Consider the following 17918-nt stretch of genomic DNA (forward strand, 5'->3'; position numbering starts at 1 on the left):
ATAATCTTATAAGGAATGTTTTATCAACTGTTTTGGTTTTGAATAAAGGTGGAATACAGTTTTGATCCAGTTGCTGATTGATGTTGATATTTAAGTTGTTGTTAAATATCAAATGTGGTATTAATATATATGATTGATGTTGACTTCCATATTTTAGCGCGGGTAGGTTGTGAGCATCAAAGTTCGTATTGATATCTAATTTGATATGAAAGCAAACTAAGTATTAATTTGAAGAGTTCGGTTTTGAGTAAAGTTTATGATTCAATCCATAACCATTGTTTCATGTTATGGATGTTTACGATATTTACGTAAACACTGTTTTACGAGTATTATTCTCGTCAAAATTCAAAGTATTGGTGAAGCATTTCGCTCAAAAATATCAAAATGGTTTTGAATACAATTAAGGAATCAATTCTGGGGTTCCTCAACTAAAATTTTATGATTCAGCAATTATGATTTTAAATGTTCTGCTCTAATGCAGATGTCGGTTTTATATCAAAACGACCCTATATATATGCTATAATGATCTTGCTGAGCATTTCTTCCGCTCATACTTGTCTGTTTTTAAAATTTAACCTCTAGTGAGGATTAGCTTGCGCTGTTTAGCTGCGAAATTCGAGGAAGCAAAGAAAAAGTTCTTGGAAGGTGGTTGGTCCAGGGTTTGCGGGCTAGTGTAAGTTTTATTGTGTAAAGTTGTTTATATTATATTATATTATAGTTGTATATTTTAATTGGGCCTAGTATACTTCTTTTCGAAGTTATACTAGGGGGTTTAGCTTTGAGATTGAGAATTGTTGAAAAGAGTTTCAAAAGAAAGTGAAAAATTTATTTGTGGAATTTGGATATCTTGTTTCTAGAACTGTAACCTTAAAAGATCTTGGATTAGTTTGGGGTCATAAATGATATATATCTTCCGCTGACATTTGTTTATTAATGAAACAGGTTAATTTGGATTAAAGGTTTATAGTGACGACCAAATCCTCTGACCCCGGATTTGGGGGAGTTACACTTTCGCATCGTTTGTTAGCAACGCTTTAACTTCAACCCATTTCGACACATAATCAACCACCAACAAGATATACTGATTGTTACAAGATGAGACAAATGGCCCCATGAAGCCCAAACATCGAAGACTTCAACCTCGAGAAGCACATTAAGAGGCATCTCATCCCTCTTGGACAAATTATGTAATATCCGGGACATAGCGTGTAATTATTTTTATTGATAAATGATTATTATGTGATTTTTTGGTGAATTATTTGATGATTGGTGTTGATATGTGGATATTTATACGTGGTAATTATAATTATGTTAATTTTGTTATGACCAGAATAAAATATAGATAATTACGGTATTTTTCTGGTAATTTTTGGAGTGTTATATGATTTTACATTGATTTTTGAATTTATTAATTATTTTCTGAATAATTACAAAACTATTTTATAAAGCCGGGAATCGTTCAACATCAACCGTTTTTACGTTTGGACAACCCGAAATTCTTCCGAAAACTCCTTCCTAACCTAATCTGGTAATTCCGGACATTTTCCGTGTTTTGACTTTTTCAATCCGGATTATGGGTTGACCCCTGCGCGGTCCGGCGCACAATTTTCGATACAATAATTATTTCGATGTACCAACAAAACCCGTATTCTCGAAAGAAGGGATATTATTACATTATTTTCGTATAAAGTGTTTTTACAAGAAGCCCGATTTGAATAATTATCCGATACAGGTATCAAATCAGATCGTTTTTGTAGTTACTTAGCGGCTAAGTAATTAATTTATCGATCCAAAACGATCCAACACGAACCAATATTCCATAAATATATAGAGCCTTTTATTATTTCATTTTATTCGTAAAATTATTATCGATCAGTAAAAATATAGAAAATACAGAGAAAAATCCAAAAAACGTTGTGTTCTTCATAATCAAACGCACAAACGAAGGCGTTATCGAACTCCGATTCGGGCGTGCAATATATCAAATCGAAGCTCATGAAAAATTCTTTTTGAATTCACCATCTATTCAAGTGCAGAAATTGAGGTATTTTTCCTATTTAATTGTTTTAATTCGAATTAATTACGGATTAAATTAGGAATTTTTGTTCTTGATGTTTTTGATTTGATTTGATGGCATAATCATGTAGATAATTCTATCTTGATCATTTTGGTATATTATATGATGAATTTCGAGTTCAATAACATGTAGAAAATTGAGTTTGATTCTCGGTTTACTAAAATTAGGGTTTAAATCGTTTGAATGTTCTTGATTGAGAATTGGGGATTTTATTTCTGTTAATCTTGGGTTTGATTGAAAAATATCAGTAGAATACTCGTATCTCAAGCTTTAATTCGGTACAAAGATCATAGAGATTTGTTTTGAATTCACTGATTTAGTCCATCGTCGGAAAACTCGAACTCCGGTTCGATTTCGATCGGAGAAGGAGCCTAGGGGACGATGTCCTCGTATTTCCACCAGTTCTGAGTTTTATTTTTGCTGTTAGTGTTAACTGGACTAGAAAGAAAAGTCACTGATGTGTCTGTGGCCGTAATTGGAGTCATCGGTTTTGACAAGAATCCGCCGGATTCTGGAAATCGGGCGGTGTTCTTGCCAACCCGATTTCCTGTCTTCGACCCGCGCCTCAACCCGATTTCCTAAATCAAAAATCAGTAACATGTTTCTGGATCTTCTTTTTATAAATAATTCAAAAATCCATTATTAAATTTCTAAAATTCATTTTTAATTCCTAAAATCATTATTTTAATTCCACAATTCATTTTTCATTCAAAAATAAATCTAATTTATTTTATTAAATAATTTTAATTAGTTTTTAATTATTTTAATTAATCGATTAATTAAATATTAATTGATTAATTAACTTAATTAATTATTAAATGATTTTAATTGATTTAATAAATAGATTTAATTATTTTTTTGATTTAAAATTCCGAAAAATAATTCGAGCTTTATATTATTATTTTTAATTATTTTCAAGGCTTGATAATTACTATAAAATTATTTTAAAGTCAGATTCGGGTGTTCGAACCCTATTATTTAATTATAAAATGATTCACAGTCCCGTTTTAATTTCGAAAAATGTTCAAAAATTCGTAATAAATACCTGGAAAATCATTTTTACCCCGAATCTTATTTGAAAAATTATTTTGATCGAATATCTTGCGTGCTATATGCTACGTGCTATCTGATTAATGTGTTATATGCCTATGTGGTTATTGTTTGACTGTTTTAGTCATAACTTTCAATCCGTAAATCGGATTTGGGTGAAACGAAGGGTAAATAAAAGCTTACAACGTCTATGTGACGATTAGAATAATATGAGTTTGAATATTGATAGATACTTGTGATGCCTAATAGAGTAAACGAGGCATAGAAAAGAAAGCTGGTGATCAGTAAATAGAACTGAAGCGCCGAAGGAGAAGGCGAGTGATTGATAAATAGAAGCAAGGCATAAAAAGGGAAGGAAAGTGGTTGATAAGTAAAACTGTTAGATGAGTACAAGTAAAGTTGGGAATCATCGGTGATAAGGCAAGTATTTCTGAATCTTTCTTCAAGATATATTGCAAATATTTTCAAACTCTCTCATAATATGTTGCTATTATTCAAAATAACTCTTGTTTTATATTGCAAGAGCTTTGAACTATTCAACCTTGAACCCTGTTTCTGATTGATCTTGAGCCATAAGCCTTGTTCTTCATAAACCATTGATTATTGAATTCTCTGATACGAGCCAAAACATACGATACTACTCCACAAATACATATCTACCACATACTGATTTCTGATATTGAATTGCTTGACATACTAACGCTTATTCCTTGTTTAACAGAAGACCAAACCTTGGAACCCTTGAACCCTTGGTCTTCTATTTTCTGATTCTTTCCTTGATTGAAAGCCAAACTTTTTGAATTCCTTATTATACCTTAATGGTGTTGTGAATCACCCTATGCTTCAAGATAAATGTTGATTATTATTCAGCTTATTGAATTTCATTAGTAATCATATTGAATTATTTTAGAATTGGATGGTTTTATAAATGTGGACCAGATTCGTGGTCGGACCAGATTCGTGGTCATAATAGGTCAATGCGTGCCTTGGATCCTGTATATAGAGCAAAGCTGGGAGCCTTGCTCGGGGTTAGTGCATGACTGATCAGCAGCCTAACCTTGGTTTTTAAAATAAAAAGTGAATATCCAATTCTAATCATTGCTTATTCAGAAACTTGATTCTTCTGAATCATTTCAATTGGTTATTGTTTAACCTCAGTTATTGCTATTATGACTTACTAAGCTAGTTAGCTCACTTTTGCAAACCTTTTTATGTTTTCAACAGTTGAAAAGGAAATTGTTGGTAACGAGGATTCCCAGTCCAGTGTGCATGTTAGGACTCCATGTTTATTTGGACCGAGCTAGCAGGAGCTTTATATTGTAGATGAGTTATGCCAGATTGTAAGAATGATATCATTATCAATTGTAAATTAAACTAGTTGGGTTTTGGTACGATGTAATAAAAGTCAAGGTTGTGGCTTGTTTTCATATTTTAACCTGTTGCGATCCGTGGTTGTGTAAAGAAGGGTCATTGCACATAATAGTTTATATACAGGTTTATATATTGTGGTGTGTGTGTTGTGAGCTCCAAACTTCTGACCCAGGTTTGGAGGGCGTTACAGTTATGGCATCAGAGCTACAGGTTATAAGTCACTGAAACAAGCCTAGATTGCCGGGAATGGATAGAGGGTTATGATTAGGATTAGGAAATATAAAGATAGAATGTCGAGATGTTGAGTGCGACTATACAATAGGTTTCGGTATGATTCGTGATGAGATTTGAGATTCTTATCTAGCGACACAATTTCTAGATAGCGGCGATGGCAAATTCTTTTATCCCGGGATCGTCTAATCATTCGGAGCATTCATATAGAGGACCCTCATCTGATTCACGCCTTGCTTTTCCATCGGTGTTAGCCATATCACCCCCTGTTGCGATGGTTGCACCTTTTCAAGCTATTATATCATCCCTTGATGCGAGACTACCTATTCGAGAAACCCCCACATGTTGATTCTGGTTCTACCAGATACTCAACTGTGGGTGCATCTTTTCTGTATACTCTACACCTTGCTCTATACCATCAGTTTAAAACCCGTCTTATGAAGTAACGGCACCTACGAGGATGGATTCGAGAGCTACGACATATGGTGAGTACACGAGATATTAAGAAGAGTGAGAAGAAACCTAGAGAGAAGATTCGTGTGTGCCGAAAAATAGCTGCTACCAGGTTATATGGAGCTACTAGTAGGTATACCACCTATGATTATCTTGTAAAGTGAGCTAGATGGATTTTAAAGAAGTTTGAAAAGATTTGAAATCGAGAATTTTCTTGGAAGTAGATCATGATATTATGACCAAACATAATGCGTATAGTAGTAATGTGATGTGATATTAGTCAACCTTGTTTTATAAAAATAGATTTGATGATTATTAAATAAATCTATTATACTTAGTAATCATCAGAGATGAGGATAGGAATGTTACCAGTAGGGAAGACTATAACTGAAGTTACGAATAAGATAATATGCATCGGTAACTGAAGTTTTATCGATCAATGAAGATAAAATGGACCCAATGAAGGGTAGAAGGTATATGGAAATGAATGAGTTCTTATCTGAAGTTTTTCCTAACTTGATACTCGATAATAGTTGAGAAGGATAACAACCAACTCATATAGTAATGACGACCAGGTGTACGATTTTTAAATTTTAAACCAGTTTTCAAAAGATATTTTCTTAACAATTTTTTTCCTAAAAGTCCTTTAAATAAAGCAAGTTTTAAAACTTGGTTGTCCAACTACTACTTGAGTTTCTCGATTCGTGTAAGATTTGGATTATCCAGAAGAATACTTGTTCTAGAAGTTAGCATGGTTCGTTTAGAAGGCCAAGTGGACCCGCTATTACGAAGAAGATTTGTTTGTTCCTAACAGAAGAGTGCAAATCTTATCTGATAAATTTAACGACAAAACCAATGTACGGAGAAACTGTTCATCCAATTTCTGAGATGATTAGAGTTCGAGGAATACGTCGATTCACGAGAAGCTGAGTACGAGCAAAGAAGATTGATGAAATCTCCAGACTTTCTAAAGGAAGAATGTTATTAGCAGAGGAGTGGATATATTGAATGATCAGTAGTGTAAGCGGAATTTGAAGTTGTGATTGTAAATCTCGTAAAGAGTGCAAATAGGGTCAAATTATAGAAATATTGAACGTGGAAGCGTGATGCTAAAGATACAAGACCTAATAAATGGGAAATTATTCTAATGATCGATTCAAGAAAGCATTTCTGAGAACTTTCTAAAGTTGATATATGACTCGGAATAGGATCTCTTGATTGGACAAGCGTTGAATCCGTAAACAAATGAAATGTCAATGACAACCAATGATATCATTCTTTCCTATAATTTTTATAAATCTCGAGTAAAGTATGAACTTCTTTCATGATTAGCTCTATAAGGTGACAAGAAAATTGTTGAATCCCTTTCAAATTATTCTTTCTTCAAAATATTGTTTTCCAAATTGGGAAAAGCAGTGTTATGGTGTGACGCTTTGTTGAAATGACAAAGAGTCTGGTGGGATGCCACCTAATCATGTGCTGTATGCCATATAGTATGAAAGACTGGCCATCTTGAGTACAAATATGGTTGTCTCATTCACATCTAAATTATATTCATTCTTTCTTCTTCAATTATGATTTATTGATTTATAAATCCTTCTGATTATTTCCCTGTACTCTTATCCCTAACAGAAAGTTTTCAATCAGAATCATATACACAAATTCCTTCTTGTGTAAGGTCTATCCTTTGAATGTTTTAAAAAGGAAGTGAAATGAACCCGTGTAGCAGATGAAGTTACGTAATAAGTGTGGAAAATTACAAGCCGATGAATGGTGGACATTTACGTGCAGAGAAGAATCATTCTGCCGATAACGGGATTATTGCGAGGACATAAAATCAAAGGCGGAAATCTGTATACATGGTACATTGCAAATATGAAATTTTGACGTGAATTGGAGTAATTAGAAAACTGTATGAGGTAAATTAACTAGAGAAACAAGAAAGTAAAGCTGCATGTATCAGATGAGGCAAATAATCAATCGGACAACGGAGGCGAATGAAGAAATTCTTAATAATAACCAGATAATCGATTAACACATTATGAAAATGAAGCATACCTCAATCATGTGGGAGATATTTGTCATGAAGATTCAAGATCGAAGAAATGCTAGTTACAGATAAACTTTGAGTGCGTTCATCAAAGAATGGTTGGCCTTTCCCCACTCAAGTAAGTGGGTTATGGTAAATTTGATACTTATGACTGGGTCAGCAAAGAAGGTTCAGTATAGAAGGACTTAAGGGGAGATGAAGGTAGGGTGGCTTGACTACAAAATTTTTTAAGATGTGATGTTTTAAAACCAAATGAATTCTTTCGCAAGATTATAATAGTGCTGGTTAAGACCACGTGCTAGTTATCAGAAGTTGAACAAGTTGACTAATAAAAATAGGTGTATGTTTTCAAGGATGGATAACCTGATACTTAGAAAGCTTGAATTGAAACACAAACTAGAAGAATGCTAGAATAATTTGTAATTGTACTCGGTAGTGATATTCTATTATAATCAGAAGATATAAGAAAAAGGTATGGTATACTAAGATTTGTTCGCTATAATCTTAAGTTGAACTAGAGACATGGGTTGTACTGGTTAATATTACATGAGGTGGTGAAATGGTGAGTTTAGAAAGTGGCGGTGGATTGGTATATTTGAGGGTTGATTGGTTGTTGGCTGTTTAATTGATTGTTGGTGTCGGCTTGAGTCTGACTGGTAGTCAATAATATAAAAGAGATGCTGCCCAAACTTTTCGGGAATTACCCTACTCTTAAAAATAGAAAGTATACTCCCGTGTGTTATTAATATTCATGTTGATACTCCAAACAATTGTGATCTCGGTTCTTGAAAGAGATTGTTGCAGCCAATCCGACTATATATAATTGGTCTTTGATTTCATTTAGCTAGTCATCACTCGGTGTAATTGATGAATTAAGTGAGTTAATTGGTTAATTTTACCAATTAATGGTCAGTTAGATGGAAATCGATTCCAATTAGATTAAGTCAATTTTTGATGTGACTTTCAAATCCGAAATCAAAGCAATGAGGAATTTGGAGAAGGTATGGACACCAGTAGAATTCAGAAGTTGCTGCAAGTGCTTGAGGCTTTACTTGGATGAATATGCCTTTGTAATAGACAAAAGAACTAAAAAGTTATTTGTATGGACAATTGAGAAAAATGTTTTCAAGAACTAAAGATTGAAGATAGAGCAAAGAGAAGGAAGGAAAGGAAGAAGGGAGGTGGACTAAAGAAGAGATTAATAATCACACCAATATGGATTTTATTAGACAGTCAAGGAGATTTTATCTTCTGCAACAAAGTATTATCAAAGGACGTCTTGTTTCTAAATTGTTTTGATAATCATATAATAAATAATTTGTCAAGTATTTCTATTTTGGATAAAGTGTGAAATACAGTTTTAAGTTAGTTTCCGAGTGATGTTGATACTTAAGTTGTTGTTAAATATCGAAAGTGGTATTAATATAGATGATTGATGTTTACCTCAGAATGGAATATTATGAGCATCAAAGTTCGTATTAATATCTAATTTGATATGACAGCAAAATAAGTATTAACATCAAGAGTTCGGTTTTGAAGGAGCTATGAGAATGAAGAACGGAGATAGGAAAGGAAGTGGAATCAAAAGGGTGATGAAGAAACTTTATAAGATGCTAGGATATAGGTAAGATGTGGGCATTATGTGGGACTGGAGTAAAGTGAAAAAAAATAATTGAGACATGGAATGCATTCTAGGAATACGATCAAGTACCGGGGGCTAAAAGAAAATATTTAGTGACCAGACGTGAAGAGGAATTGGGAGAAACATGTAGGTAAGTGTTATACCTACCCAAGAATTAGGACGGAGCATAAAAGGCGAGATGGATTATTATAACCATTGATTTTCAAAAATAAAGATAGATATATTTTGCTAAGAGATGTCGTAGTGAAATCATCTGAGAACCAAAGGTGAGGATATCGTAAATTAAATTCATTGATAGGTTATCCAACCCAGTCTTGCTCTTTTATTTGTAAGCAGTTCATCCAATAAGTGGGTTAGTTGCTGCTTGAAGAAATGGTGGTACGTCATCAGATCCAAAAATTGAGTGTAAATGATCAATATTGTTTGATTTAAGATTTGACATGAGTATACAGATAATGATGAATTATGTCGAGCCGGAATAGTATATACCACTCCTAGATGAACGGGCATTAAATAAGGCGGAACTAAAAGATAGAAATTTGGCTAAACATCGATAACTCAAGGGATTCAGGCTACTCCAAGAATATGATACAAGACATAGATGTCAAAGAAGACTTTCAGATAGTATGATATAAAGAAAGAATAAAGGTTATATGTGACTAGACGTCAAGGAAAGCATTGTAGTCAATTTCGTATGAGAACTCCCTAAAACCAAAATAATTGATAATATGGGTTAGAATAAGCGGGTGATGCCTCCAGATTAGTATATTTTCTTCTAAGTAGTAAGAGAATTTCGCTCGGCAAATCTACTCGATTGTGATTCAAGGAAATTAAGGTATGATGATATGGTTGTGCGCCAATCGTCTCCAGTCGAGATTTTCTCGTTAACTCTTAATTCTAAAGTAATATCGAGAACGTTATTAATCGAATATGCCATGGTTTCAATATATTATTCGCAGATGGACAAGAAGATTAATGGGACGAATAAAGAGACTCAAATGTGATTAGGAGCGATTACAAACTAGGTTGATTGAACAGAGAAACAGGTGGGAATGAGGTTCAATAACCAGTAACTATTAGAAACATTCATGAGCATGAATTACTAGAATTAGAAAGAAAAGAGAATTAATAGGCATTATGCTGGTCCTTTTAAAACAGTAAAATAGGCACGATAAGTGTAAGTGAGTTGGCTTCACCGCCACACGTATAGCTGGTTCATATGGTGTTTATGTGTGTATATTCAGGAAAAGTAATTAAGCTCCATATATATATATACAATGGGGACTTAAGTTGAGTTATATGAGCAACTAATAGAATATGATATTAGTAAGAGGCTGATAGGTAATGAGTGGTGTTGTGAGTAAAGTTTATGAAAAGTTATAAGGTTGAGGGATCAACCTGAGAAAATGGATGTGAGATACTTGAATATATCATTATCTGATCCTTAGTGTGATTCTGAGGACATAATCCTTTTAAGGGGGGAAGGATGTAATATCCGGGACATAGCGTGTAATTATTTTTATTGATAAATGATTATTATGTGATTTTTTGGTGAATTATTTGATGATTGGTGTTCATATGTGGATATTTATACGTGGTAAAGTATAAGTATGTTAATTTTGTTATGACCAGAATAAAATATAGATAATTACGATATTTTTCTGGTAATTTTTGGACTGTTATATGATTTTACATTGATTTTTGAATTTATTAATTATTTTCTGAATAATTATAAAATTAATTTATAAAGTCGGGAATCGTTCAACCTCAACCATTTTTTACGTTTTTACAACCCGAAACTCTTTCGAAAACTCCTTTCTAACCTAATCTGGTAATTCCGGACATTTTCCGTGTTTTGACTTTTTCAATCCGGATTACGGTTTGACCCGTGCGCGGCCCAGCGCACAATTTTTGATACGATAATTATTTCGATGTACCAACAAAACCCGTTTTCTCAAAAGACAGGATATTAATGCATTATTTTCGTATAAAGTGTTTTATAAGCCCGGTTTGGATAATTATCCGATACGGGTATCAAATCAGATCATTTTTGTAGTTACTTAGCGGCTAAGTAACTAATTTATCGATCCAAAATGATCCAACACGAACCAATATTCCATAAATATATATAGCCTTTTACTATTTCATTTTATTCGTAAAATCATAATCGATCAGTAAAAATATAGAAAATACAGAGAAAAACCCTAAAATCATTGTGCTCTTCATAATCAAATGCGCAAACGAAGGTGTTATCGAACTCCGATTCGGGCGTGCAATATATCAAATCGAAGCTCTTGAAAAACTCTTTCTGAATTCACCATCTATTCAAGTATAGAAATCGAGGTATTTTTCCTATTTAATTGTTTTAATTCGAATTAATTACGGATTAAATTAGGAATTTTTGTTCTTGATGTTTTTGATGTGATTTGATGGAATAATCATATAGATAATTCTAACCTTGTCATTTTGGTATATTATATGATGAATTTGGAGTTCAATAACATGTAGAAAATTGAGTTTGATTCTCGGTTTACTGAAATTAAGGTTTAAATCGTTTGAATGTTCTTGATTGAGAATTGGGGATTTTATTTCTGTTAATCCTGGGTTTGATTGAATAATATCAGTAGAATACTCATATCTCAAGCTTTAATTTCGTACAAAGATCATGGAGATTGGTTTTGAATTCACTGATTTAGTCCATCGCCGGAAAACTCGAACTCCGGTTCGATTTCGATCGGAGAAGGAGCCTAGGGGACGATGTCCTCGTATTTCCACCGGTTCTGAGTTGTATTTTTGCTGTTAGTGTTAACTGGACTAAAAAGAAGAGTCACTGATGTGTCTGTGGCCGTAATTGGAGTCGTCGGAGTTGATAAGAACCCGCCGAATTCTGGAAATCGGTCGGTGTTCTTGCCAACCCGATTTCCTGTCTTCGACCCGCGGCTCAACCCGGTTTCGACCCGGGTTTGATCCTATTTTTCCTAAATCAAAAATTAGTATCATGTTTCTGGATTTTCTTTTTATAAATAATTCAAAAATCCATTATTGAATTTCTAAAATTCATTTTAATTCCTAAAATCATTATTTTAATTCCAAAATTCAATCATTCAAAAATAAATCTGATTTATTTTATTAATTAATTTTAATTAGTTTTAATTATTTTAATTAATAGATTAATTTAATATTGATTGATTAATTAACTTAATTAATTATTAATTTATTTTAATTAATTTAATAAATAGATTTAATTATTTATTTTTGATTTAAAAATTCCGAAAAATAGTTCGAGCTTTAAAATAATATTTTGAATTATTTTCAAGGCTCGATAATTCTTGTAAAATTATTTTAAAGTCAGATTCGGGTGTTCAAACACTATTATTTAATTATAAAATGAGTCAGAGTCCCGTTTTAATTCCGAAAAATGTTCGAAAATTCGTAATAAATACCTGGAAAATCATTTTGACCCCGAATCTTCTTTAAAAAATTATTTTGATCGAATATCTTGCGTGCTATATGCTACGTGCTATCTGATTAATGTGTTATATGCCTATGTGGTTATTGTTTGACTGTTTTAGTCATAACTTTCAATCCGTAAATCGGATTTGGGTGAAACGAAGGGTAAATAAAAGCTTACGGCGTCTATGTGACGATTAGAATAATATGAATTTGAATATTGATAGATACTTGTGATGCCTAGCAGAGAAACAAGGCATAGAAAAGAAAGCCGGTGATCAGTAAATAGAACTGAAGCGTCGAAGGAGAAGGCGAGTGACTGATAAATAGAAGCAAGGCATATAAAGAGAAGGAAAATGGTTGATAAGTAAAACTGTTAGATGGGTACAAGTAAAGTTGGAAATCATCGGTGATAAGGCAAGTACTTCTGAACCTTTCTTCAAGATATATTGCAAATATTTTCAAACTCTCTCATGACATGTTGCTATTATTCAAAATAACTCTTGTTTTATATTGCAAGAGCTTTGAACTATTCAACCTTGAACCCTGATTCTGATTGATCTTGAGCCATAAGCCTTGTTCTTCATAAACCATTGATTATTGAAATCTCATATACGAGCCAAACACATACGATACTACTCCACAAATACATATCTACCACATACTGATTTCTCATATTAAATTGCTTGACATACCAACCCGTATTCCTTTTTTAAGAGAAGACCAATCCTTGGAACCCTTGAACCCTTGGTCTTTTATTTTCTGATTCTTTCCTTGATTGAAAGCTAAACTTTTTGAATTCCTTATTATACCTTAATGGTATTGTGAATCACCCTATGCTTCAAGATAAATGTTGATTATTATTCAGCTTATTAAATTTCATTGGTTATCATATTGAATTGTTTTATAATTGGATGGTTTTATAAATATGGACCAGATTCGTGGTTGGATCAGATTCGTGGTCATAATAGGCCAATGTGTGCCTTGGATCCAGTATATAGAGCAAAGCTGGGAGCAAGGCTCGGGGTTAGTGCGTGACTGATCAGCAGCCTAACCTTGGTTTTTAAAATAAAAAGTGAATATCCAATTCTAATCATTGCTTATTCAGGAACTTGATTCTTCTGAATCATTTTAATTGGTTATTGTTTAACCTCAATTATTGCTATTATGACTTGCTGAGTTAGTTATCTCACTCTTGCAAACCTTTTTATGTTTTCAACAGTTGAAAATTAAAATTGTTGGTAACGAGGATTCCCAGTCCAGTGTGCAAGTTAGGACTCCAGGTTAAGTTGGACCGAGCTAGCAGGAGCTTTATATTATAGACGAGTTATGCAAGATTATAAGAACGATATCATTATCAATTATAAATTGAACTAGTTGGGTTTTGGTATGATGTAATAAAATTTAAGGTTGTGGCTTGATTTCATACAATAACCTGTTGCGATCCGTGGTTGTGTAAAGAAGGGTCATTGCACATAATATTTTATATACAGGTTTATATATTATGGTGTGTGTGTTGTGAGCCCCAAACTTATGACCCGGGTTTGGAGGGTGTTACATATTACCCATACATTGACATCGATCACATTTTAAAACGAACTAATGAGCATATTTAAACAAGGCCGGCCAAAAGAAACTTGCTTGAAGAATACGAGCTGTTATCTTTTATCCACCATAATGTCCTCCATAAGCCGTTGAGTGGAAATCTCGCAAGACCCCCCCAGTTTCGCTGTAAGGAATAAATCTCCTGATGATTTGGTCAACTCCTTGTCAAAAAAGAAACGGCTCATCCCACATATACCACTTCACTTCATGCAGAAACTTCTTCCTTTGAGCGTATGACAAGTTAGGAGGTATGATATTACTCACCAGGTAGTTCACAATGTTACAAACCACGGTTCTTCCTCTTGCACTCCAAACAGCTGCTCATCGGGAAAAGACTCATTGATCAATGACTTATCTTGTGAAGTAGCAATTGGATCCTCTAAATGTGAGAGATAATCAACGACTTGATTTTCAGTTCCTTTTCTGTCCTTGATCTCTAACTCAAATTCTTGAAGCAAAAGAGACCATTTGATCAGTCTAGGCTTCGATTCCTTCTTTGAGGTGAGATATCGAATTGTAGTATGATCAGCGAAAACTGTCACATTCGTCCCAAGCAGATAAGATCAAAATTTCTCAAAACCATAGACAATAGCCAAAAGTTCTTTCTCCGTAGTAGTATAATTCAATTGAGCACCATTTAGGGTCTTACTATCATAGTAGACCATATGAAATATGTTATTCTTTCTCTGCCCAAGAACTGCTCAAACTGCATAGTCACTTGCATCGCACATCATCTCAAAAGGTTCACTCCAATCAGGCGCAGTTATGACAAGGTCCGTGATTAAACTCTTATTTAAGAACTCAAAAGTAGCCACACACTCGTCATCGAACTTAAACGGGACATTTTTCTCTAGAAGATTGCACAAAGGTTTAGAAATGTTTGAGAAGTCCTTGGTGAACCGCCTGTAGAAGCCCGCATGACCAAGAAAACTGCGAAGTCCCTTAACAGAAATTGGTGGGAGAAGATTTTTGATGACCCCCACTTTAGCTTTGTCCACCTCAAGGCCTTTTCTAGAGACCTTGTGCCCAAGAATAATGCCCTGTTGCAGCATAAAGTGACATTTCTCCCAATTGAGAACCAGATTGGTCTCAACACACCTCTTCGGAACGTCGCCTAGATTCTGCAAGCACTCATCAAATGAATCGCTAAACACAGAGAAATCGTCCATGAACACCTCCACATTCTGACCAATCATATCAGAGAAGATAGCCATCATGCATCTCTGAAATGTGGCCGGTGCTCCACATAACCCAAAAGAAACTATTCGGAATGCAAAAGTACCAAAAGGACATGTGAATGTAGTCTTTTCTTGATCTTCTGGAGCAATACAAATTTGATTATATCCCGAATAGCCATCCAGAAGATAATAGTACTCATGCCCCGCCAATCTATCAATCATCTAATCAATGAAAAGAAGAGAGAAGTGATCCTTCCTTGTAGCCTTGTTTAGCTTTCTATAATCCATGCAAACTCTCTACCACGTGACTGTTCGTGTAGGAATAAGCTCATTATTCTCATTTGTTACCACAGTGATACCTCCTTTCTTTGGCACAATACACTGAGCTCACCCATGAACTGTCAGAAATAGGATAGATGATCCCTGCATCCAGCCACTTAAGGATTTCCTTCTTCACAACCTCTTTCATGATTGGGTTTAGCCTTCTTTGTTGCTCAACAGTAGGCTTGCTTCCTTTCTCTAGCAGAATTTTGTGCATGCAAAATTTTCTGCTATAGTCCAATCAATTGCCGATTTGAATTCTCTAAGAATTCTCAAAAGCTTCTTCTCGTCGCTACCTGAAAGGTCAGATACAATAATAACAAGGAAAGTAGATGCATCTCCTAAATATGCATACCTCAAATGTTCAGGTAAGGGCTTAAGCTCAAGCGTAGGAGCTTCCTCAATAGATGGCTTGAGGTGCTTAGGAGCTTTACTCAACTTCTCCATTCCCAGAGATTCAAAAGGCATATCAATCTTCCTCTTCCAGGGAGAAGCATTCAGAAATTGCAATTGCTCATCCCCTTCATCATCTTCACTATCGGAATTCCCCAACAAGGCCTTCTCTAAGGCATCAAACTTTAGCAATTGATCAAGTTCTAAAGTAACCACATAATCAACCAACTTCACTTTTAAGCACTCCTCATTTTCCGTAGGGAACTTCATGGCATTGAACACATTAAAAGCTACAACCTTATCGATCACTCGCATGGTGAGCTCACCTTTCTACACATCTATCAAGGTTCGTCCAGTAGCCAAGAAAGGTCTTCCCAAGATTATGGGAATCTTCTTATCCTCCTCGAAATCAAGAATTACGAAATCAGCAGGGAAGATGAGTTATCCACCTTGACCAAGACATCCTCCATAATACCTCGCAGATATGTAATAGAACGATCGGCCAACTGCAAAGTCATATAAGTAGGCTTTGGATCAGGCAAGTCCAACTTCTTGAAGATTGACAAAGGCATCAGACTGATGCTAGCTCCCAAGTCACATAGACACTTGTCAAATGATACCTTTCCAATGGTGAATGGAATTGTGAAGCTTCTAGGATCTTTAAGCTATAGAGGCAACTTCTGTTGTAGCATAGCACTGATTCCTCTGTGAGAGCAACGGTCTCTAAGTCATCAAGCTTCACCTTCCTAGAGAGAATACCTTTCATGAACTTCGCGTAACTAGGCATTTGTTCAAGAGCTTCAGCGAAAGGTATGTTGATGTGAAGTTTCTTGAACACCTCCAGAAACTTCTCAAACTGCTTGTCCAGCTTTTTCTTCTGTAGCCTTTTAGTTAAATGAGGTGGAGGATAGATCTATTACTCCCCTGTATTACTCTCAGGAGGAGTGTGCTCAACAGTAGTCTTCCTTGGTTCCCTTCTGCTTCCTTCTGCACTTCTTCTTCTTCAGCCTCAACTTCAGATTCTGGAGTCTTAGCTTTTTCAGGATTTGCAACCTTACCAGACCTCAATGTAATTGCCTTCACATGCTCCTTAGTTTCCTTCTTTCCTGGAACTTCAGTATCGCTCAGAAGTGTGCCAGGCTGACGATTCAGTAATGCATTAGCAATTTGCCCAATCTGATTCTCCAAGGTGTTGATAGACACAACTTGGCTCTTGTACATGAGGGTTATACTGCTGAAGTTGAAGATGTTGCCTAGGGGCATATTGCGGTTGCTGAAAACCAGGAGGGTTATACTGCTTTGTTGTGTATGGCTGATAAGATTGCTGCACCGTATTCTGATTGTTACTCCAGCTGAAGTTATGATGATTGTGGTTATTTGGATGATAAGTGGCTGGAGCTTGTTACCGTGATCTCTGAAAGTTGCTCATAAATTGAGATGATTTGTAGAAATAGCTCACTACTCAGTTTCATGTGCCCCGCACAAAGCTCACAAACACTCGTGATTTGATTAACTCCATAATTCGCCAAAGAGTCCACTTTCATCGTCAAAGCTTGAAGTTGAACAGCTATAGCAGTAGCTGTATCCACTTCCAGAATTCCTGCTACCTTTCCTTGCAACATTCTTTGCGTAGGATTCTTGTATTCATTAGCTGCTATGAGCTCAATCAACTCATAAGCTTCATTATAGTTTTTGGCCCATAAGGCTCCACGAGACGCTGCATCGAGCATAGGTCTAGACTGAGCGCCCAAACCATTTTAGAGACAGTTTATAATCATCCAATCAGGCATGCCATGGTGTGGGCACTTCCTTAGCATCTCCTTATATCGATCCCAAGCCTCACACAGATATTCTCCAGTTTGCTGAGCAAACTGAGTAAGAACATTCCTGATTGCAGCAGTCTTCATCATAAGAAAGAATTTAGTGAGAAACTTTTGAGCAAGATTCTCCCATTTGGTGATAGACCCTGGTGATAGAGAATGTAACCAGCACTTCACTTTATCCCTCAGAAAGAATGGGAAGAGTCGTAACATGATAGCATCTTCAGTCACCCCATTGAACTTGAAAGTGTCGCAGATCTCGATGAAATCTCTGATA

At 35.0% G+C, this 17918-nt stretch overlaps 1 non-coding gene across 1 annotated transcript; it reads left to right on the plus strand.

Moving 5' to 3' along the window:
• The first annotated feature begins 17609 nt into the window (after positions 1-17609).
• Positions 17610-17716, plus strand: LOC141709873 (small nucleolar RNA R71). Its single transcript, XR_012570428.1, has one exon. It is a non-coding gene; the product is annotated as a small nucleolar RNA R71 (small nucleolar RNA).
• Positions 17717-17918: the final 202 nt, after the last annotated feature.

Source organism: Apium graveolens, chromosome 2 (assembly GCF_009905375.1).
Source record: "Apium graveolens cultivar Ventura chromosome 2, ASM990537v1, whole genome shotgun sequence".
Taxonomy (NCBI): domain Eukaryota; kingdom Viridiplantae; phylum Streptophyta; class Magnoliopsida; order Apiales; family Apiaceae; genus Apium; species Apium graveolens.